This window comes from Gopherus flavomarginatus, chromosome 15 (assembly GCF_025201925.1).
Source record: "Gopherus flavomarginatus isolate rGopFla2 chromosome 15, rGopFla2.mat.asm, whole genome shotgun sequence".
Lineage (NCBI taxonomy): Eukaryota > Metazoa > Chordata > Testudines > Testudinidae > Gopherus > Gopherus flavomarginatus.
In genome coordinates this window covers 30,237,905-30,261,155 of record NC_066631.1, presented here as the reverse complement: position 1 = coordinate 30,261,155, position 23,251 = coordinate 30,237,905, and the positions used below count along the sequence as shown (strand labels likewise).

The 23,251-nt window shown below is 49.2% G+C and overlaps 1 protein-coding gene across 3 annotated transcripts in view; it reads right to left on the bottom strand.

The window, feature by feature from the left end:
• FAM222A (family with sequence similarity 222 member A) overlaps positions 1–15,418 on the bottom strand; it is a 110,538-nt gene extending 95,120 nt beyond the window's left edge. For all 3 annotated transcript variants that reach the window (XM_050924280.1, XM_050924279.1, XM_050924281.1), the window contains exon 1: positions 15,199–15,418. The gene's annotated coding sequence lies outside the window, so the exon portion shown is untranslated. The remainder of the gene's footprint in view (positions 1–15,198) is intronic.
• Between the last annotated feature and the right edge of the window lie 7,833 nt (positions 15,419–23,251).

The window sequence follows — 23,251 nt, the reverse complement described above, 5'->3', positions numbered from 1 at the left end:
CACACACCCCTACTCCGCCTCCAATTGAAGCCAGCTGTTCACCATGTTATTTAAGGTACTGAGTAGCAGGGAGCACAGTAAGGTACCAAGAGTCTGGCCATAATGTAAAACAATCAAATATAGGGAGGCAGTGTTTCCTAGTGGATAAAGCACTGGACTTGGTCCTGACGACCTAGGTTCTATTCCTAGCTTGGCCACTAGCCTTATGCAAGTCACCTCCCTTCTCTGTGCCTCAATTTCCTCATCTGTAAAAAACAGGGATGATGAAGGTTACCTCCTTTGTAAATTGCTTTGAGCTCTGCTGATGAAAAGCCCTGCAGAAGAGCTAGGTGGCATCACTATTCTATTGTGAGATATACCAATGCAGCAGCTGGACTTGTGAGGTCCACAAGACTTCAAGATCATGCATCTCACAACTCCTCCAGAAAGCCAAGCGTACGCCAAGGGGAGGGCTTAAAACATGGGACTCTGCAGTCCAGAGGAAGCCTAGTGAGAGATTCCTGCTGTGCAAGGTACAGGGCAGAACACAGCCAGCGAAGATGGGAGGGACTGAATAGGCATCAGCCACAGAGTCAGACGCATTCAAGTCCATGCAGGGATTTGAGGGTGGATTGGAAAGATAGCAGAGATGCCCCTCCCCACAGTATCAGAGGAGTAGCCATGTTAGTCTGGATCTGTAAAAGCAGCAAAGAATCCTGTGGCACCTTACAGACGTTTTGGAGCATGAGCTTTAGTGGGTGAATGCATGCATCTGACGAAGTGGGTATCTGTATTCATGCACGAAAGCTCATGCTCCAAACGTCTGTTAGTCTATAAGGTGCCACAGGATTCTTTCCTCCTCCAAGTGAGATCTCTCTACCTGTGCACTGAGGACCCTGTGCAGTTTAGTGAGCAAGGAAGCCATGCTGCATGGAAGGGCAGCAGTGGCAATCGGAAGCCATGAAGGTGCAGCTAAGGACATGCAAAGCCAGCGTCAAGACCTGGATGAACCCCAGCAGAGCTCCGAGCAGGTGACAGGCAGAGTTATGAGAAGGGACTTGGAGCAAAAGCGAAGCTCAGGAACAGGGCTGGCTGCCTGTCACCGTTTAGAGCACAGAGCACCGACCTTTCCTCCCCTCCTATCTCTTCATATGCAGCAGCCTCACCGTGAGCATCTGCTCGGCATCAGCTGTAATGGACCAATTCTCAGCCAGGATCTGCCCCATCCGTGCTGGGAAAGCCACAAGGCTGTTTCCAAAGACCTGCACTGCTTGAGCACCACTCAAATCCTTGACAGTAACTAGCTCTGCACAGGGCAAGTCATTCGCCGAGTGTCAGCTCAGCAGCAAGTTCTGTGTGACCAGCTATTCTGTGGTGGCACCAGAGTCCAGCGGGGACAGCGCTGCTCTGGTTATGGAAGCCAATAGGAAAATGCAATAGAACGGAGATGATCATGCACGAGTCATCAGGCGCATCAGTGATGGCTGTTCGACCTACTGAGCCATTTCCTACAGCCCACCCTCCAGCCCAGCTTTAACTGACTCAACTGCTGGACAGAGATTTACTACTCAGCTGATCGGAGTAACAAATTTTTATTAGTGAGACAACACATGAAGTGATTTGGTAACTTACCTGTGGGGCACTCACTGGCACACGCTATACACATCTCCAGGATCAGGCCGGTCACAGTAACCCTACATTTCCCACTACCACCTTGTGTACTTTTTGCACGTGCCGTACAAGTTTCTTAACCCACTGCTCTGTTACAGTGCCCCACGGAGTTATTTTAGGCACTGGGTAATGAATACGTGCTCCGTGAGTCCCATCTCCCTTCCAGTCACAGCCCCAAATGCTATCCTTCCCTGGTGGCCATCAAGACAAAGGCTCACTTAACATACCAATTTTTCCCTGAGTTGCTTACCAGCTTACTAAGAAGCCCCGTTGTTGCAGTGCAGCGGGCCCATCCCACCAATCCCAAGCTCTGGGGGTAGTAGGGAACCTCAGATCAAGTTCCAGTATCTCAAACGTCCCAGGGCACCTTTCCCACAAATGCTGGACCATTATCACTCAGCCTTAGCAAGACCCCACCTGAAGAACACGTGTTCGACCTTGGTTGCCATGGTGGCTGTACTATGCCAAGTTGGGATGGCTTCTTTCCACCTAGTAAACACACCTACAGTTACCAAGAGATATTGGTTCCCTCTCACAGTTGAAGGTAATGCTCTGGGGTAGCTCACCTGTATTTTTTCCCAAGGGTCCGTCAGAGTTTGCAACTTTAACACTGAGCAGTGAGACTCCCAACACTTCCAGCAGGAGCCAAGACTCAAGATCAAAGAAGAATGCAACAATTCTATTGCATTAATATCCCAGCTAGCCCCTAGTGCTACACTGTCATAGGTCATGAGTTATTCCCTACAGGTGTTCAGCTGACAGCCAAACACACTGGGCCTTTGGAGAACAGCCCTTGGGCAGACAATTCTAATAGGAAACAAGGGCACTTGCTGTGGCAGAGTTCCTCCAGCTATACAGGGCTGCATGCAGCCAGCCAACAAGCAGGTCAGAGTCATTTAATACAGCTCCCGTGTCCCGCGGGGAACAGCCAGCATGGAGAGTAGCTCCGAGCGACACCTCATATGGGAACTGGAAGGCTGCGTTAGCAGGAGCCACCCGCCACTCCACCCCCAGGCTGCCAACGGCTGGATTTTAACCATTCCGCTTTTTATTGTTTTTGTTAACAAATGTATCATTTGGCTTTGGAAATTCCTAGATCACTAATAATTGTTCCCTGGAGAAAAGAAATAAAGACTTGATGCCCCCTTGTTTTGTAAAGTCTGTAAAGAAAAGTCATAAAAATAGCTTGTTATCTCACCTATTCAAGCTCTGACTGTATGTTATTGCTAATTGGGTAGAACATCCTTGTCTTGTTCTGCTCTCTGAAGCTAAATCAAGAAAGCGCCACTGCTGCGAACTAATTATATCTGCGGACTGCAGACTCCAGCTCGTCTTTCCCTTTATTGAGTTAAAAAATGGTCACCAACCTTAATCTTTCATATCCCCAAGCATTAGGGCTGTAGAAAAGCTGCCGCTTCCATCTGTGTTCCTGGCAGACACTGGGAAAGACAGAGCACATGGCTGGGAGGGGCACAGGGCTAGGGTTGGCAGGCCTCCAGGGGCAGACTGGCCCAGGTGACCAGCAATGGGAGCAGGAGCCTTTTACCAGTTTCCGTTCAGCCAGCAGCATCCTTCATTGCCACATGGCAGCTGCCGGGAAGGAGGGGCATGGCAGCTTAGCTGGCAATTCCTGTCCACCAGGAATGCTTACAGCTCTGACCCGGGCCCCCTCTGAAATACCCAGGTTCAGTTAGGGTGTGTCTGCACCCTGTGCCGTGGGAAGCATAGTCACGCTGTACTGCCGGGGAGAGCTCTCCTGGCGATAAAAAACCCACTCTGAATGAGAGGTTGTCGCTTTATCATCGGGAGAGGGGTGGGGAGTGCAGCTCCTGGCGATAAAGCGGAGTTGATACTGGCACTTTTCAGCACTAAAACTTGTTGCTCGGGGGGGTGGGGGGACGTTCACATCCCTGAACAATGAAAGTTTTAGTGCTGAAAGTGGCAGTGTAGACTGCTTTGGTGAGCACCGACACTGACCTACCTCTCACCTTCAGGGGTAGCGAGAGGGAAGAGTACAGCTCAGAGCGAAGGCACTGGGATATGGGAAAGCTGGCATCATCATGGCACATGGTACCTGCCCTGTAGGTAACAGGGTTTCAGCCTGCATATGTCCAATGAAGACGCAGGGAAGGACACTGGAAGAACCCCTGCCATGCTGCAGGGCAGGACTGAGATGGGATGACTGATGTTACCAGTGCTGCCCAGTGGCTGGGAGTCAAGAACAGAGGAGGCAGTGCACACATGGCCCCAGCCATGATGCCAGATAGCCGACTCTCCCCTTACCTAGCATTTAGTCCGTTCTTGGCACCGCTCTCTTCCCAGCCCAGTGCAGGGCCCCTTTGATGCAGGGCATCACAGGGCAGAGGCTGCACGAAGGATTCTATTGCTCCTGCTTGAGCCCCTGCTCTCTGAACGTCACACAGGGCAAAAGTCTGTTCAACAGAGGGTCTGGATCCAGGGAGCGATCCCTGCCATGATGATTCAGCCAATGCTGGGAGTGCCAGGCTGTGGGGGCCAGAGGCAACTGACCTTGGCTGTGCTGTTATCCAGAAAAACCTGACTGAACCTTTCATACTTTTCCAGAGCACTCCCGCCCCGCAGAGCTGTTTGCTTTGACAGAGCTACAACCACAAAGCTGCTGACACACAGGACCTTTCAGCTGACACAAAAACCATGAGAACCTTCTCTCAGCTGGGCTCCCCTTGGGACACAGCAGCCCAAGAGCTGTGCTGAGAGCTGTAAGGACTGTGTGTACACACCACCAAACGAGGGGTACTCAGAAGGACCTAGGATCAATATGGAAAATCCCATATTCACCCCATACCAGAGTTTTAACCCCTTTTCAAAGCTATGGTGAAGAATCGCGCCTCAACAGGGGCAGACAGGAAACATCCTGACCCCAGAGCAGAGTTCTGCTGGGGATCTGTCACTTTTTCAGCAAGCATTTTCCTTTATTGACTTCAGCAGTTGCTTTTATACCCAGCTCATTAGATAGCATTAACATACAGATATTTCTTTCCAGGGCTAGGACCAGATGTTATTTCTGGATTGCTGTAGATCTACATACAGGGAAGTGGTTAGGGTGTTTTTCCAGTATATTTTATTCATTCTATCCCCAGTGATTTATTCTCACAGAAACTCATTGCCGACTGTCTAGATATTATGCGTCTACTCTGGTCTGTTTAATTCCCAGTGACATTAATGGGAATTACACAAGAAAAGATAAGCCCTCCAAGATTGTAAAACTACAACCTAGATATTAATGGAGTATTTCTATTGCACGCACTCCAATTCAGTACTTCTGAAGCCAGAACGGGGCTGCAGAACCCTGGAAGCAGTGAACCAACAAGATGACAAGATAGAAAGGTAGCCAATGAAGAATATGCATAAACCAACTCAAATGCCATATTAAATGGGAGTCAGTAGAACTTAAATGATTCCTTGACCTGGTCTTAACAATTTATGGTTGTTTAAAAAAAAAAACAAAAAAAAACAAATGAACAAACACTTCTCCAATTTCCTCCCCCACTCCGGTTGTTACGCATAACCCCAAGATCAGGAAGACGGCAGAAAATAATGCCCCAATATCTGAGTCTACTTTAGGCACCTGGCAGTACCTTGTGTCAAGTCAAATCTGCAAGTGCCCCTCTAGGAGCAGTTTCCCTTCCTTGTGGATTTTCTAAGAGAAACATTTTTTAAAAAGCTAGGAAAATACAATGGTGAAAACATGAATGTTCTCCAGGTGACTCACAGGAAGGTCCTGAACCTCAAGTTGCCGGCAACTCATTTTTGGAACTGACTCCACAGTACATTGACGATGGCCCTACAAGCAAGACGGATTTCTGACGTGCCATTACTTAACTTTCTTTCACTCACCTTGGACAGAGGAATAGGCAGCTCTGTTTCAGTTCACTTTGTTTATGTTTTCTGATTCTCAGGCACTAATACATGCTGCACTCCTGAACCGCAGAAAAACGCACTGGACCTAAAACTTGGCCAGCGTTTACTTAAAAAGGGAAAACTGTCCTATTCTATATCAGGTTTTGTAAACCTCTTGAGGAAAAAACCCAAGCTTTGATGCTCCAAACTAGCCAAGGGCATCCCTTTAAAAACTGATATTCCCCTGACTACTAATAATTAACCTGAATCACTTAAAGCCTCTTTCAATTTGTCAGTTTTAACTGCCGGCTCTACCCAGTAAATCAAACCAAGCACATATATACAGGCTGTGTGTATGGGGATAGTGGAGAGATATCAGAGCAAGAGACTAGGTCAGTAAATATTACCCAACACAGTGGCCCTGCTTCCGGCTGTATCAACAACACTACAGGCACGCACATGGACCAAGCCGCATGATGCTAACAGTCTTGTAATACAGTAGCACTGACGGGAATATTTATATCATGCGATTAGCAACAGTGTAGTCTAAAACTGACGGCCAAACACCCGAGCAGGAGCTCACCCTATCGAAGCAGTGACCTACAGTGGCTAGCAGCATTACCAACATTAAAAACCACCCGGCAGTATTTGCATCTTTCCTCCCCACCACTCCCTTGTTGTGGAGCTGGAGCTGAATTACAAAGCAATATGAATATTTATCTCTGACAGCTAAATGTCTTCACTGCAGAGTATTAAGGCTTTATTAGTGTTTGGTTACCACTGATCATAAGCCAGCTTTAGTTTCAGCCTGAAGCATGACAAAAATGACCTACAACAGGCAGCTGGTAAAAGCGTAGAAGATTCCTTGATTCCAGGAGTGGGGGGAACCCCGGAAAAACACACACACACACACACACACTCACACTCCATCTATCTGTTGGCCAGAAGCTCAATTCAGACCATCAATAACCGGGTAAAATCCCTGTTTCTGCTGCCGCTCTTCGATAAGCCCTGGTGCCTTCACAGCTCCTGCTCCGGAGCGATTCTGTTCCAAGGGGCTTGGGGGGGCGCAGCTTGCCATTCTGGGTTACAAACGCTGATCTACTCTCTCTTTAGTAAAAGGAATCCCAGGGGCTATAAAAATTCCCAGCAGGCTCTTGTCAGTTTCAGGTCATTAACTTTCTTTCATTGGGAGTTTGTTTACAGTGAGCCATAAATAGATGTGTTTGTGCTGCTCACTAGCAAAGACAACCAAAAACCCCACACCACCCAGAGCCTGAAAAAGGCTTTCAAGATGCTACGCGGGAAGGGGGCTGGGATGGAAAGAAATCCACATTAGTAACTTCCTACTCACCTTGCACAGCAATTTAGAACAATCTGGGGAGCACCACCAGGGAGAGAGCTGGTGCACGCTCCCCAGCTTGTCCTACAGGGACTCTGCTGGTTTCTTCCTCCCCTCGACTCAATCTACCTTTGCTAGCTCTGACAGCCCCAAATGAAACAGGTGCATCACATTTTACACTGATTTTTGTTTTCACCTCTACATGTCAAGATAGAGTTGGCAGAAGCAGGCTAGGCACTGGGTCATGGGTCTGTGCCAGCCACATTCTTCAAATGCCAAATTCAGGAAAGTTCACTACTCCCTCCTCCCCCACTCCGTTGGCAAGGCCAGTGGTATTACAACAGTCTTTGTATGCTATCCTTTGAGCCCACGCGAGCCCTGCAGGGCCACAGGGGCAGTTCAAATTACAGGGGCAGCGAGGGATTGTTCTCAGAAACGTGGTCAAGTCAGGGCTAAAGCTCCCATGTTAATTGAGATGTTGGGTTGGGCTTAGTTGATGCAGTTCATGGAACTGTGGCATGGCCCCCACATGTGTGCGCAGCCCAAAGGGCACCAGACATGTGACTACCAGCAGGAATGCGTGGGGCACCTAAGAATGCACCAAGAGCCTTGCTGCAAACAGCATCGGCAGGAGAGTCTTTGCCAAGGGCAGCACGTGGCTGTTTTCTCGGAATCCCTGGATTTCAGAATTACTGCATTTCTATCCAAGCCCTCAGTATGAAAGCCTGGCCAGGCAGATATACAACCTTTCCGGATGCCAGTGCTGTCCTGCACAGATATGGGCTGGGAAGATCTCCAGTTGCCAACGTTCTGAGTAGGGGATGTGTCCAGACTTTCCCTAAATGAAGACTGCATTAGCAACTGGCCAGAATGCCAGGGTCACTTATGGTCTTCAAAAAGTAACCTGACTGCACTCACCTAGTCTGTAATATGAAGGACTGGAGTTCAATGCCAAGTGGCCAGTTCCCTGTGCATGCTGGGATCTATAATCTCTACAAGCCATAGGTCCATATTAAAGGAGAAGATGGCCAAAGCTGAATGGCGGAACATTAATGCATACGTGGCTTGCAGGTCACGCCATGCAAACCTCAGATCGCTATCCAGGCCCCATGTATTCTGTCGCAATGGAAGCAGATTCTCTTCCCCCCCAGAAAAGAAAGAAAAAAAAAGATGGTTCCAGCCTTTAGGGTAGTAAAGAAAGCCCCAACTGCAAATAGATGCAGCTATCTCTGCCCCATCGTACAGACAGCCTGTTTGAGAGCTGCAAACAGCCCCAATTAACTCATTGGAAATGGACTCTGAAACCTAAAAATGGGAAAGGAAATGTCAACATTGTTAACTATTTCACAGTCAGCTTTTTTTAGAGAGACATTTACAAAGTGTTTTGTGTTTTCATCCCACAATCCCAAGACACCTCATTGGGTACCAAAAGCCCCTAGGGTCCCCAACTCAGCTTCCAACGTCTCCAGCTTCCCTCTGGGAACCCCTAAAATGCAGCTATGCATTATCACCACAAACACTTGCAGCCATGGGAGAGTGAGAGCCTAGGGGGAAGAGTAAGATACATGGAACAAATTATCTAAACCCAACACCCTGTGGATATTACACAGGGCAACGGCTCATCCATTAGTCTGAGTTCCAAGGAAGTATCTGGCTAACCCAGTGGTGACTGGAGCCAGGCTGTATGTGCAATTAATTAGTCATGTGAGTTTGCCTCATGTCGATGTGTTTGCTGCATTCCATGTTTTAGCTTCAGCTAGCCAAACCCAAGTTCTAACCTCACGTGGCAGATCTTCAGTCAGTTCTCTCTGCACACGGAGCAGCTCAGCAGGCTAGCAATCTAAGCTCGCTCTCCCACCAGTGCCGCTATACCCGTAGCAGCAATAGGGAGGGAAGTTTATAAAAGGAGTGGAGCATCCACACAGCTCAGGATGAGCGGCAGTCTCTCAGAATGGCGCTGCTACAAGCCTGCTGCCTGGGGATATTTGTTAAGAGAAGCTCATGGAGGAGTGCAGAGGTCCTAACATACAAAACTTCAATTTGTGAACATTGTTTGAAAGGAGAAGCACTCCCCTGCCCTTAGGGAAAAAAGAGACCATAGAAAGCGACTAACATCAGAGGGGATTCAAGGCCCAGCAGCCGTTATTGGGACATACAGGACAACCTGAGTGGGACACGGAATCAGTCATGCTTTCACTACAGGCAGAGGTTCACTATAAATGAGGCCACAATGTGCCCAGAGGGCCACGACTTTTGGGCTCATTCTGTTTCTCTGCAGGATGGGGCCTTGCCAGCCCTAAATTCCCAGGGAGCCGTTTCCACTTTACATGGAAAATATTTTTTTTTTAAACAATATACCCACGCAACCTGTAGTCAGAGCAACGCAAATAGCCCCTTCTCCCCATGTAAATTAAAACACCCATTAGGCAGATTTCAAAAGATGTCAGGAGGCTTATAATTATCCACGACATCCTTCTGAGATAAAAGCGATTACCGGGGATGCAAATCACTTAGCAACCAATCAGTGCCCCCAGAGTGCAAAGCACTGACCAGCCATCCATTTTCGCCTCGTCCTTTTCTTCCCTGCACCGAGCAAATACAAACACAGATAAAAAGAGGCACAATAGCTCTTGACACGCAAATAGGTTAACATAATAAAGCCAGCTTTAGCCAGCTCACTCGAGGGAGAAAAGCAATTCTGAGGCAAGCAGGAGGTAATAAAACAGGGCTTTTGTGTTCCTGGCTTCCATTCTCACCCTGTGCCAGCTTTGCTGCATTAGCTGATAGGAATCACCGTTTGATTGAATTACCTTTCATGAATATTAGGTTTTTGAGGAATGTGCAGGCAGAAGAGAAAGGAGAAATGTCTTATTTTCGCATATATGCGTGCTGCAGATGAACATGCGATTTCCACAATTACTTGCAGTAGGACGGGCTCCCTCTTTGGTAGCATGGGCTCTGCTCAGAAAGACTTGTTTCTGCGGATGCAAATCCAAATACCCACAATCAGGCAGTCGGGTGGCACAAGCGAAAAGGCCAACCCGATCCCAGCCCAGCTGCAAATCAACCCTGTAGATACACATGTATTGTAAGCATGAGAGATGTGTATTTTACTAGTGCACATGCATTCTACTCTGCATAAAGCTCCAACGAGACTGGTACTCTGTAAACAACTTTCGACCACCCAATTCTAACTAAGATCAGGGAGGGGAAAACTCACTGGCTTTAACAGAAGCTACAGCCAAACAAACCCCAATATCTGACATTACTGGGGAAACAATGGAATATGCAGGGACTTGCACTTTCCCTCAGACTGGCTTAATAAAAATAGAATCTCCCCCTCTAAACCTACAGCTACCGCTCAGTCACAGACACCCACAGGGTGCAGTGTAAGAGCAGGGTGGTATTAATTATTATAGAGATTTGGCTGCTGAGTTTAGTTACAGGATTTTAGAAGAGGCCAGCGTTTTACTTACAGATGTGTGAGATGTAGCTGCCTCTGTGCCCCAGGCTCTCCAGCATTTCAGCCTTGCACTCAGTGATCTGTGACTCAGCCAATGCACCTGGCTCTAGGGACCCTCTCAAACCACTCCTTGAGACAGCTGTTCAAGCAGGTGGGGGGAAGAGAATGAGTTGGGGGAACATGTGCTGGTCCCTACTGGACATATATCCAGATTGTCAGATCACCCAGGTTTGCCATGCCACTGGCCAGGACTCACCTGCAAAGGGCATGCGAGCGTCAGGGTGTGTGAGGGTGAGGGGGCCTGGCACCTCTGACAAAGGAGTTCAGGCTACAGCTTGCTGCATCAAGACAAGCCATAAAAGTCCAACCGTTACTGCAACAGAAAGGCCCAGAGCATCAGGCCTGTGAAGAAGGCACCCTACATTGGCCCTGCTTGAAACAGAAGAGTACACGGTAACTGCAAAGAAGGTCACTGCACACCCATCAGCCACAGGTTCAGGGCAATTTCAAACCAGGCACCATTCCTGCCTGCAGGCTGTTTGGTGGCTTGTGAGAGAAGCATTTGGGGTCTCAGTCAGTGCCCAGGGAACATCATCTCTCCAGCAGAGAGGACAAGGAAGAAGCAGTAAACTCTCCTCATGCTGGCCTCTAGAGGACATCCCCTCCAGATAAGGCTTGAAGCTGACTGGCAATGCAGGGAGAATCTGGCACTGCTGCTGACCATGCCACACCTGTGCTGTATGTCACTGGGGAACTGCAGATGCCAGCACCTTTCACAAGGGCTACATTTACTCAATGATACCAAAAAAGTACAGTCATGGTAATTAGAAGTTCTTAATTCATGAGGCGTAGACATAGGTGCTGGAACTGGGGGTACTGCTGCAGCCACTGCCTTGAAGTGGTTTCCATCATATCCAGGGTTTACAGTCTGGTTCAGTGGCTCTCAGCACCCCACACCACAAACTGTTCCAGCACCCCTGGGCACAGGACTGTTTGATGCAAAGACCTGCTGTTCGAGATCACCCTCAAACTCCTACCCCCAGTCTCAGAACGGATGGCCAATTGAGATATTGACCCACACACAGAAAGCCATGAAGAGAGAGCGCCCAAATTGGAGATTCCAATCTCCGAAAGCTCTAAAGAAGGCCAGTATATCTGAAGAACAACACAGAAAGCGGAGTACACAGTGCAGCTACAACCTGGGCTCCAGGGCTTCCTAATAGGGACCTTTTGTTCTCCGCAGGTAGATCAGTGAGAAAGAGATCAGCACCTAGCTAAGAAAGTGAGCCATTAAAAACACTCACTATGCAAATTCAGCTATTAGTTTCTATTCAGAATAACTGACCAATCACATCATTCCATGGGTTTATTTACTCTGGCCTTGGGATAAATATTCAGAGACTTAGATGTTTAAATTTTTAATGATTGGTCTTCTGTCTACTGAAGATCTCTTGCAGCTTGAATGGAGAAAAGAACTTGCACTGGTATTTACTGAACTGTTCAACTAACAAGAAAGCTGCATGCAAGGACAGGAACGAATGCCAAGTTCCTAAAGACCAAGATTGGCTTCCTCCCCTTTTAGCCAGCAGGGACTCAGAAAGACAAAAAACAGATTCAATGGCTTTTCTAATCTTTTCCTGCTAATTGGATCAAAGCGCTCTTACCTAAATCAGACACACACACCCCAAGCACCTCTGAATCCCTCTCTCCAAAAAGTCAAATGATTTCCTAGACTAGATTCAGATGTTCCCCAGCACTTCAATTCTATTTGATAGGTTTGCAGCTTCTTAAATTGAGAAGGTAAGTGAGGGAACCCACATACTGGAAAGCTGTTTATCAAACTCAAATGCCCCAGCCAATCTTTCCCCTTAACGAGAACATCTGACAAGCCCTCTTGTGCATAAATGGGTTACACTTCGGCTGCATTTCCTGTTTTCCTCCAGTAATTGGCCATGTCTGTTAGGAACATTACAAGTTCCTCTTCCCTCCCTCGCAGTCACACCTGTTATGTGAAAGCTATTGGCAGGTTACATGCACTTCTAGCAAGCAATGTACTTTGGAGAAGTACAATTAATGTCAGCTGTATATTATGACTTGACACTGCACAGAGAGAAAGCCACACCCCTCTATTAAATGGGTCACTTGCAATTTTGTTATGTGTATCACTTCTGCATGCCATTTCCTAAGGAGTGCATTACAGGGCTCCCTGAAGCAGTGTATGCTCAGAGTGGGAACCTGAGAGGTGCCTAAGACATGTGACTTGCAAATACATTTTCTAACATATGCCTTTCACTGCATTTCATTCAAAATGTGACAAGATTTGTTTGGTCAGAATCAGAGTGAGCACACACACACACATCTTTAGTAATAAATGAAAACACAAGCCCTATAGTCAAAAAGTCTACACTAGAGCCGAGAAAAGCCATGAACACGAGACCGTTCCTTTAAGCTCAATGTCAGTCCCACTGCAGTAACTGGCGACACTTTTACCGAGCTGAAAGAACAGAACTGAACCTTGGAATTTTAAACATTCACTGCCACCACCCCGAACAACAGAACACTATACAGTAGCTATGTGCGCTCTGCCCTTAGGAAATGTCGTTGTGACAGCCAAGCAACAAGAGGTAACTTGCACATAGGTAAAGTGTCAGAGAAGCCACACAAAGGGAATGAGGCATACACAGTGCTGTAAGAGACGAAATACTGTTGGTATCTTGAAGCATCAAGCACCAGAAATGTCCTGAGTATTTGATCCAGTCAGATCATCACCCCTACATTCTGCACACATTTGGCACAGTACAAACACAAGATACCATTTTAAAATTACACTCCTGTTCTTCCTTGGAACTACATTTACAGTGATGAACAAACCTTTAGTATTTTGCTTTGGACATCCTAAACATTCCCCAGTAAGCAAGCGCCATCAGATATCGGACCTCTGACTTGGACTGCTCAACATTAACATGTTGCATATTTAGCATTTTAATTGCCTTTATTTGGCAGTTCTCCTCAAAGCCAGATTTAGATGCTCTTACAGGTTCTTTGTACCTGGCACTAGCAATACCTCTAACTTTCTGTTCTCTGCTCAGCCTGATAGGAAAGATTCTGATCATCCTTGGTCATGTGAAAGGAACTGACTTCAGCTTAAACAGCAGGAAGCCCTCAAATGCCCAGCATTATTAGCCATTTAATTCTTGCAGACTGTTCTGCTTTGCCTCTGGCAGTTCAAGTCTCTCTGCACTGAAGTTACAGGAGATATTACGGGGGATTCTCTCTCTACCCAAGAGCTAGTCTGAATGCACTGCAGGAAATTCATTGTGTTTGAAGATGGGTCCGTCTACACCCACGTGGAGAAAGCTAGAAGTGTGAGAGAACAGCTTCTAAAGAACATTTCTCAAGTGTTTTGTTCTTCTGTGTTACCGGTGCTATTCATATAAACACAGGGGCTGGCATTAAATATTTCATGTTTCTGCCCTTTTCATGAATTCTGTTTGCAACAGCCTAAGTGTTTCCACAGCTACCAAGGGATCAGGATGTTAGGCAGAAAAACAGCAGCAAGAACAGGTGGGTTATTTTCCCTGTAAGAATCCAGTGCCATGCCATCAGGGTCAGTGATGAAACTAGAAATATATATATGGAAATAAACTATTCATCTCTGTCTCATGGGGAAACTCAAGAGACGTGGTCCTTCAAGGAGAGAGTTCGCATCAAATATATATCCATAGTTCAGCCAACACAAAAAGGGAAAAATATGTTCTGGTTTCATCACTGAATTGGCAGATTAAATTAAGAGGAAAGAAATATATAACTGCTGCTTGCTGATGAAGCAAGCAATCCTGAGTATGCCAGAACTCTCCTTGAAAGAATCTAAGCAGGTAAATCTGTCAGGTCCGTCTGAGCTGTCTCTGTGTCTCCTAATATGTCATTGGGGTTTATTAGCACTGGACTAACCTTTCAACTGCTCCTCATTAAGCTGAGAAGCCCCTTTCAGAGCTAAAAATACCAGGAGATCATTCTCCAGTTCCCAACAGGAGGGGCTCAACCTGTGTCAGAGCTCGCCTGCTCAACCACACAAGAATTTAACAGAAAGAGGACATGGCTGGATTCACATGTGCCCCGTGTGTGTGTGTGGGGGGGGAGGTTCTTCCACCCCAGATCCAAGCCAGTCCCATGCTTTGAGCCAGTGGCAGGTACTTAGAAGAATCCATCACACACAGCCCTAGATCCGACGCCTGGTTGGGTTTCCAGGCTTACATTTCAGGCTCTGCAGTCAGTCAGGGCTCCCGGGCTGGGTGACACCCTGGGGCAGTTCACAGCAGTGTGGGAAGAGCGCTGCCCTGGGAGCCAGGGGGAGTTATTCTCCAAGTCAGCACTCCCTGACCGGGCCACTGCAGACAGGGAGAAGCCGGAGCAGCGCTGGTGCATGTGGGGGTGTTGGGGGGCCTTGGCTGGTGGCGCCCCGAGGCTACAAGCGATGGAGGGAAGTCACCCCCCCGGCCCGCTACAAGTCGGGGCTCTGCGCCGCCGCCGGCCAGGAGTCCTGCTTGTCCGGGCAGGTCTCGAGCAGCGGAGCCGGGGACCCCTTGCCCGGGAGGGGCTGGGACCCCTTCCCCCCCCGCTCTCCCCGCTGGCCGGCTGGCGATGGAGGCGAGCGAGCGCTGGCCCGACAGCAGCCACACGGCTCCCCCCGACGCCGAGCCAGCCCAGCCGGGCTCCTCCTGCCCTGCGCGGCGTCTGCTCGCGGAGAGCCCCGGGGCTGCCGGTGCCTGCCAGAGGAGCGAGATCCCGGGCGGCTCAGCCCGGCCGCGGGCAGACACCCACCCCGGGGGAGCCGCCGCCGCCCGCCGCTCGGCCCGCTACTCACCATCCGCGCCGCGCCGGGCGGCTGCCTCTCCGGGACGCTGCAGGCCGGAGCGAGCCCCGCGGCCATGAACCGGCGGCGCGGGGGTAAATCCCTGACAACAGCAACCAAATCCCGCCCGGGGAAGAGGCGAATCCTGGCCCGGGGCCCGGCCGGGCGCTGGGTGTCACGCCGGGGACGAAATGCCCATCCCGGGCTGCGCTGGAGCCGGGGGCAGAGCTCGCCCCACCCCGCACCGGGCAGAGCCGGGGACCGCTCGGGGAGTCGCTGCGGCGGGTGCACGGACGGTGTCTCGGGGTCCCCCCCTCGCGTGTCGCCTCCGCAGCAGGGGGTGGTTACATCCTGGGGCCGCGGCAGCAGCTGCTCCGGGGCCGGCTGCGCTTGGGGGGTCCCCGCGCTCTCTGCAGGGACGGGGTTTCTTTGTGTGCAGCCCGGGAGAGCCCGAGGATCCGGCGCGCGTCTCTGCAGCCCGCTCCGCCCGGAGCCTTCAGCCCCCGCTGCAAACCCGCTGAGCCGCTGCAAGCGGCGGGGAGGAGGCAGCGGCAGTTCCGGCGCCTCCGCGCCCCTTTAGCCCTTCATCGCGAGGCGGCCGAGGGTGGAGAGGATGCGCCGCCGGCTCCAGCCCCCGCCGGCCCAAGGCAGAGCCGGCGCTCCGGAGGGGTGGCGGCAGCTCCAGCCCCGCTCAGCCGCGGCCCCGGCTCCCTCAGCCCTTCCTGGGGCGCTCTGCGTGCAGCGCCTCCTGCCCGGGCTGCTCCGAGCCTCCCGGCTCCCCGCTGCAGCGGCGGGGGATGCACCAGCTCCTGCTCCGGCGGCGGCTCCTTCCCGCACCGGGGCGAGCCCCGCACGCACGGGCTGCAGCGGCCCCGGCCCCGGCCCCGGCCCCGGCTCCCTACGGGCGGCTCCGGGCCCGGCTGCGCCCCCTCCCCGGCCCGGCGGCCCCGCTCGCTTCTCCCCTCCTGCCCGGCGCGCGGCTCCGGCGACACTGAGCGACTGAGCCGGGCCCCGGCACCCGCACGCGGCTGAGCCACGCCCCCTCCCCGGCCCGTTACCAGGGTGACGCCCTGTAGCGTCCTGTGGGGGCGGGGCTGCTGCCACGCGTTCTTTTCGCGGTAAAATTCAAAGGGCGCCGAGCCGCGGGCCGCCTCCTCCAGGACTACAGGCCCCGGCATGCACCGCGCCATTAGCGCCCCCACCCTCCCGGGCTCTGCCTGTGGGGCGCGGGGCAATCTGGGAGTCGTAGTCTGCAGGGGGGCTGACCCCTGCCTTAGGGCCGGCCCATTGTATTGACAGCGCTGGGGCTGGGACTGCTGGGCAGGTTGTCCGGTGGGAGGGCTCTGTTGGTAGGCTCCTGGGAGGGACACTAAGGGACATGGGATCTTGAGGGGGGACCCGCTGGGGATCACCTGGGAGGGGAGCGTTTGGGGAATGCTGAGGCATCACTTGTAGAACTCCTTCAGGAATCTTGGGGGTCCCATTGTGGAGATCCTTTAGGTCCAAAGGGGTTGCAGGCCAGCTGCTATACTATTCTAGCATATGGTTTTCTGGCATAAGGGATGGCTGCAGCGCCTCCAACCAGCATCCATCTGCTCTAGTCTCCCATTGCCCCGTTATTCCTACTCTCTGATTTCTGTGCTTTAGACAGTTTCTAATCTATGACAATACATAGTCAGGGGGTGAGAGGTAGTTTCCTTAATAGACTCTTGTGACTGAGAGGGGACATGATAGCAGTTTTCAGGTATCTAAAAGGGTGTCATCAGGAGGAGGGAGAAAACTTGTTCACCTTAGCCTCCAATGATAGAACAAGAAGCAATGGGATTAAACTGCAGCAAGGGAGATTTAGGTTGGACATTAGGAAAAAGTCCCTAACTGTCAGGGTAGTTAAACACTGGAATAAATTGCCTAGGGAGGTTGTGGAATCTCCATCTCTGGAGATATTTAAGAGTAGGTTAGATAAATGTCTATCAGGGATGGTCTAGACAGTATTTGGTCCTGCCATGAGGGCAGGGGACTGGACTCGATGACCTCTCGAGGTCCCTTCCAATCCTAGAGTCTATGAGTCTATGAGGGACTTCTTCATAGGCTTTTGACAGTCAGAATAAATTATATCTACTGAATTGCCATTATCCACTATTTTGCTAACATTCCAAAGAACTCTAGTAGATTGGAGAGGCGTGAGTTTCCTGTACAGATGTCATGCTGATTTTCCCCATCACAGCATGACCATTTAGGTGCTTTATAACCCTTTTCTGTAATTATTATTTCAAATAGTTCTTCACAGTGAAGTAAGACTGATTACATAGAGATATAAAGCTCTATAACCCATTCCCAAGTCCCAGAGCCAGCCATTTTCCCGAGATGATGTTATAGTCTCATCTGCATGGGTCCCTCCTTGACACTTTTCCCCATGCAACTTCATGCCATTGACATCTTGCTGGTAAAACACATAAGGTCTGAACTAAGACTGTAAATCTTCTGCTCTCATCTTACAGACAATTCAGATATTAGAAGCAAGAAAGACCTAGCACAAAGATCCTGGAGTAAATGAATGACAGGCTCAGCTGTCTGCCTTGATGGGGCTAATCATTTCATGATGGGCCAACTCATTTCTCCATGAGGTTTGGCAGCAACATTTTCACAGTGAAGCTGTACAATCACCTCTGAGTGGCCAGTGTTTTCATGGATTTTAAGACCAAAAGGGACCCTTATTATCATGCATAGCACGGGTGAAAGAATTTCAGCCAGTAATTCCTACATGCAGCCCAACTAGAGTGTATTATTGAGAAAAACATCCAGTCTTGATTTAGGGCCTGATGATCCAAAAGCTCATTGAAGTCGGTGGACAAGCTGTCATTGAGTTCAATAAGAGATGGAGGATTTAGCACATCCCTTATAAATTCAAGGCATTCTAAGCAGGTGCAGGCAAACATAGGTATAAAGTCCTTCCCACCCCCCAGAAAGTCACCCAAACTCATGCTGCACCTTGATGGAGGTGCTAAATAGTTCCAGTGACTTTCTCAGTTTTTCCATTACTTTTTGTTTTCACTGGAACTCTGAGTTTTCTTGTTATAGGTCAGAACAGGAAGCAGACGTTTCAAAATACCTTGGCTTGTCCTCTCAGTCTTTCTAGCTCCTTTTTCTCCATGAAGCCCTGTTCATCTTTGTAGACTTCAGGGAATTAGGATAGTTTAGGTACTGAAATTTTGGGCATATTTTTATAAGGAACCAAATCTCCAACCTCTGGAGATTCCCTTTTACTAGTTCCCATCCAGGGAATGTTAAGGTTGAGAAATTATAATAAAATAATAGCTAGATATGCTTTCAGGAGAGTGATTCCTCTGTGTAATTATAACACATATTATCCTCCCTATGAAAATACATTATACTGAATACATTATCTTTGAGCACGGCTATTCATACTAGTCATTTGTTTCATTTCTTTCTTTCTTTCTTTCTTTTTGCTAGCATATTCACTAGGTTCTTGTGCAACTTTATAAATCTGCACTTGCTTATTTATCTCCTTTCTATGTTGTAGTCTAGGCTAGAGATTAGGGAAAAAAAAACTATTATACGTTTGTGAATAGGAAATAGATTGTTCAAAGATAATTTAATCAAGGCTATTAATAAGTCAGATAGAAAGAGCTTTTTATATTCAGTACAAAAAAAAAAGGAAACCATTTTTCCACAGAAATGTCTTAACTACCTGGAGTCACTTATTGGCACTTGGAAGCATTACAGTGTGTTTACTGGGGAAGAAGTCTGTTTTGAATCAGGTGAACATTTTAACTCTGCATTAGTCTGTCAAGCAGTTTCAACCTAAAATTTAGATGTGCAATACAAATGTTTTTACAGGATAGAAATGATTCCATGATTAAAAAAGAAAAATGAATGAACTATTTTTTACATAAATATTTCCCAGCAATGTTGGGAACCTACACACAACATTATCCTGAGACCCACAAAGTGCAATTGATTATAAATGTTAAATGAAACTGACCAGTTTAATTTCAATGTTCAAGCTGAGTAAATTGCAAAAACAAGCAAGCAGGATCCATCAATGGTGAAAGATAAAGATTTTCGGAAGTCCTTCAGCTTTAGCACAAATAATGTATGGGCCAGATTCCCTGCTGGCGTAAACCCCCTTTTATCAGTTGGGAATCTAGCCCAAAGGTTTTAAACACATGTGGTCAGATTCTGATCTTGATTCCACTGGGGAAGTAGTTACACTGGATTCAACTGAGAACAAAATCTGGTCAGCAATCTGTAAGATGCCAACATTCCTTTAATTTAATGTAATTATTTTTGACTGGCATAGGAAATCCAAACTGCTGAGCATTTTCAACTCTCATTGTGACAAATGTGTGCTGTAATTCTTTGACTAAAATGTCAGTCAGCTCTGAAAATGACTGGCCCTGGAATGAGAGAGATTTCCAGGGGATTAAAACCAGGCCATTACTCTCCAGTTTAAATGCATTCAAGCCTCTGAAAGCCTATCTGCTTTGGCTCCTTTTGTACGAAAAGTTATTGACTTATCAAGGTTAAAATACATTCAGTACGGTCCAATAAAACAGGGATATCTCAGCATTCATGCTGTCATTTGGAGGTCCGTTTTCATGGCAACAGGGCTCTTTTCTGCACATTAAATGGTTCAGTTGTGCAAAGTTCAGACATTACATAAACAGAGAGGTAACAACAAAAAAAAAAATCAATGCGCACATAGGCATGGAAAAAGGAGATAGCATTGATTTGTCCCACCATCGATATTTGGGATCACTGCTTCTTGCCCTGTACAAAATCCTCACATACTGGCAATATAGACACAAAACAAAGCCTGAAGGACACGCTGGGAGAGAATGTGCCTTCACTTCACAGTCTGCCATCTCCTTCCCTTTAATTAATATTGTCTTTGGTAGTCACAGATGAGGAGCTACAGGCCGGGCTGCTGATTCCTGCAGGCCAGGCACAGTGAGAAACTGATCCTTTCAGAAAAGAAATGGAAAGAGACCTTCTACTCTGACAATTTATTATTAATAATGCCTTGTGCTGCTACAGCTCTTCATGCTGGAGGGCCTCAAATGCCTCCAGGCACTAAGTCAACCTCACAGCATCGGCTTGTGAAGCTGGTAAATACCCCATTATGCTGCTGTGGGATCTAAGGCACAGCGCAGTGCAGGGTCTTCTCCTGCCAGGCCCTGAGCACTTTATGTTCCCATAGAAGTCAATGACAGTGGAGGGCTTAGCACCTCACTGGTGGGGCCCAAGAGACATTGGAGTGACAGTCCTTGGCTAAAACACCAGACTGGGTTACAGATCAATTCCAGCTCAGCCACAGAGTCCTTGGGTGAGTCACTGCATCTCTTTGGGACTCAGTTCCCCCTAGCAACAGTAATCCTTCCTTTCCCCATCTTATCTGTCTTGTCTAGTTAGCTTTTTGGTTCTTCTACGAAAAGGTGCACGAACTGTCGCTCACTAGGCGTCTATGCAGTGCCCAGCACGTAGGGGGCCTGATCTTGGTTGAGGCCTCTAGATAATTGCAGGAGTAGCATTACTGATTGATTTGTAACAGCCATGTGTGATTTGCTATAGTATTCTCTGGATTGCAGGCTTCACTAGCTCCAGGCAGGGGTGCAACCAGGATTTAGCTAAGGAAGGGCCCAGGTTACCTTCCCAGCTGCCCTATATTTGAGTGGCCTTGTGACCCCATGAGCCAGGTTGCAATGGCAGTTGCTTAAATTTGCCCTAGCTGCTCCTCCATTTTCTGGTCAGGGGCCAAAGGGGGTGCCTGGTCCCCCTCCTGCCTTGTTGCACCCCCGACCCTGGGGAAAGCCTTTTGAGATCTCCCTCATTTCCTGGGGGGTTTCCCAGAAAACAGAGCAGTTTTGCAGACACCTCTGTGTGTGCCATAGTGAAGGACAAAGTGTCCTGAGAATGTAAGACCCTGCCATACCCTCAGCCCATCCCAGAGGGCTGGGAAAGTTCAATCGATGGTCTTCAAAAAGTTTCTCTCTTTGCTTTAGTGAACTACCATGAGAACAGCTCCTCTTGTCACATTTCCAGCCCGGGGGAAACCGGGATAGGTTGGAAGGCCCCGTGTGGCAAGGTTTGAAGTCAATGGGAATTGCAGGTGCTCAGTGCCTCACAGGATCGGGCCTGGAGTCTCTCACTGTCCCATTGCAAATCTGTCATCTTCCATTATGTAGTGCTCGTCAGGTGGTGCCCTTTGAATAGCCCTGGAGCCTGACGCCCTCTCATTATGCTCTGCATAGTAGTGACAGGGGGCCTGCTTGGTAAGGCTCCCTGCAGAGCTCTGTCCTGATGCATAGGAACCCCACTGGAGCAGGGCCCGGGGAATCCAGTTTCCATGGCCCATAAAGTCTTTGGCCTCTCTGCCAGTCAAAGGGCTGATTGTGGTGGGTGCTTGCCCCACTCGTCACTGGGGCTGAGACCCAGCAGCTCATCACATAGACACCAAAGACTCCTGGGATGGCCCAGGCTTGACTGACCCTGTTGACCCGGAAATGGAAGCCTGCATATCCCATTCCCAGCCTGTCGAGCCATCCAGTCTCCCTTCTCCTTATTATTAATGGGCCAGATCCTTTCTCTGCGCCGGCTTATGTCTTTTTATATGCACGCGAAGGCTGCATTTCTCAGCTGTCCCCTTGCCCTCCGTGGGACCTTTCATCTGAAGGGGGGAAAGCCGTGTCCACTGTGATGCTGTGGCTCTGTGCTGGGCTGGACTGGGGAACCTGTCTGAGCTACAAGCAGGGACTTGTGCGAGAGCGGGAGGGTTTTGTCACTCACCTGATGGGCCTAGAATGGAACTCCTTCTCCAACCCACGAGCTCTGTAAAACATCTCCATGCAAATAGCTTTCCAGTTCCTTGCAAAGGCAGCTTCTGCAGGAGACATGCTTCCAGCCACATGCTGGAGATGGATGGTCTTTGGAGTTGGGCCTAGGTGAAGATACAACCGAGAGGCCTTCAACTTAATTGGTTAAAAGAATCTCCTAGTAGTGGAGGGAGAGCTCCTGTCCGGTGTCAGATTTCCTGAATCCTCAGGGCTGTCTGGAGAAAGGGCACAAGATGAAAATAAGCATATTCCAGGGGACACTGCACCAGGCTGGTAGGTGGGCACCCAAAAGTCAAATGCCTTCATGTCAGTCCAATCAGCGTGACCCAAGTTCTCCAAGAATCCCACTCTCCCTAAAGAATGCTGATACTACCAGATATGTGAGAAGCAGATCTCCAGCAGTAGCAGCCGGCTGACAGAAGGCAAAGGGGTTTGGGTTTTTTTGGCATGTGACTTTGATGCTGCTGCTGTGTGTTAAGCGTTTTGCTTTCCGGTCGAGGGGGTGAGAGAGATTCCAGTGTTAAAATGCTCATTAGAGGAGAGACACCAACATCTGCTGCGAAAGCAAACAGAATGCTAGCCGAGGAAACAGGATGACCGTAGCGACCGAGCGTGAAGAAAGGAGGAGACATGGGGACCCTTCTGCAGCTGATGCTGCTGCATCGCGGAGACACTGAACCAGAGACAAGCTGCTGCTGCTGCTAAGTTCTTACCAGAGGATGGGCCAGAATCAGCTCTTGCCTGCCCCAGAGAAACCCTGAGTAACTCCGCTGAGGTCATTGCAGATCTACATAATTGGAACAAGGAGTCAGGCTTGGCCCATTATTCTCTTGAAAGCCGGAGAAGGCCCCAGCTCGAGGGCCCTGCAGAGATACTGCTTCTCCTCTGCCCTTCATCTAAGAGCATGCCGCAGACTAGTTAGCCAAGCCCATCACACCCTGTGTTGGAGGCCAGTGGCGTTACCCCAACCTTACAGATGGGGAGAACTGAGGCATGGTGCAAGGAGATACCTCATCTATGGCCACACAGAGAGTCGGTGGCAGAACCTAGACCTCCTGCTCCCCATGTGTCAGTACAATCACCGAGAGAAAAGCATTTTCCCCCATATCAGCCACCAGCACTGGGTCCAAGTTACTACTGATACATGGAGTAGATGGTAAGCCCTTGGGGCAGGGTCTGCTTCTACCTCACAGGCTGTGTGTTCTCTAGAA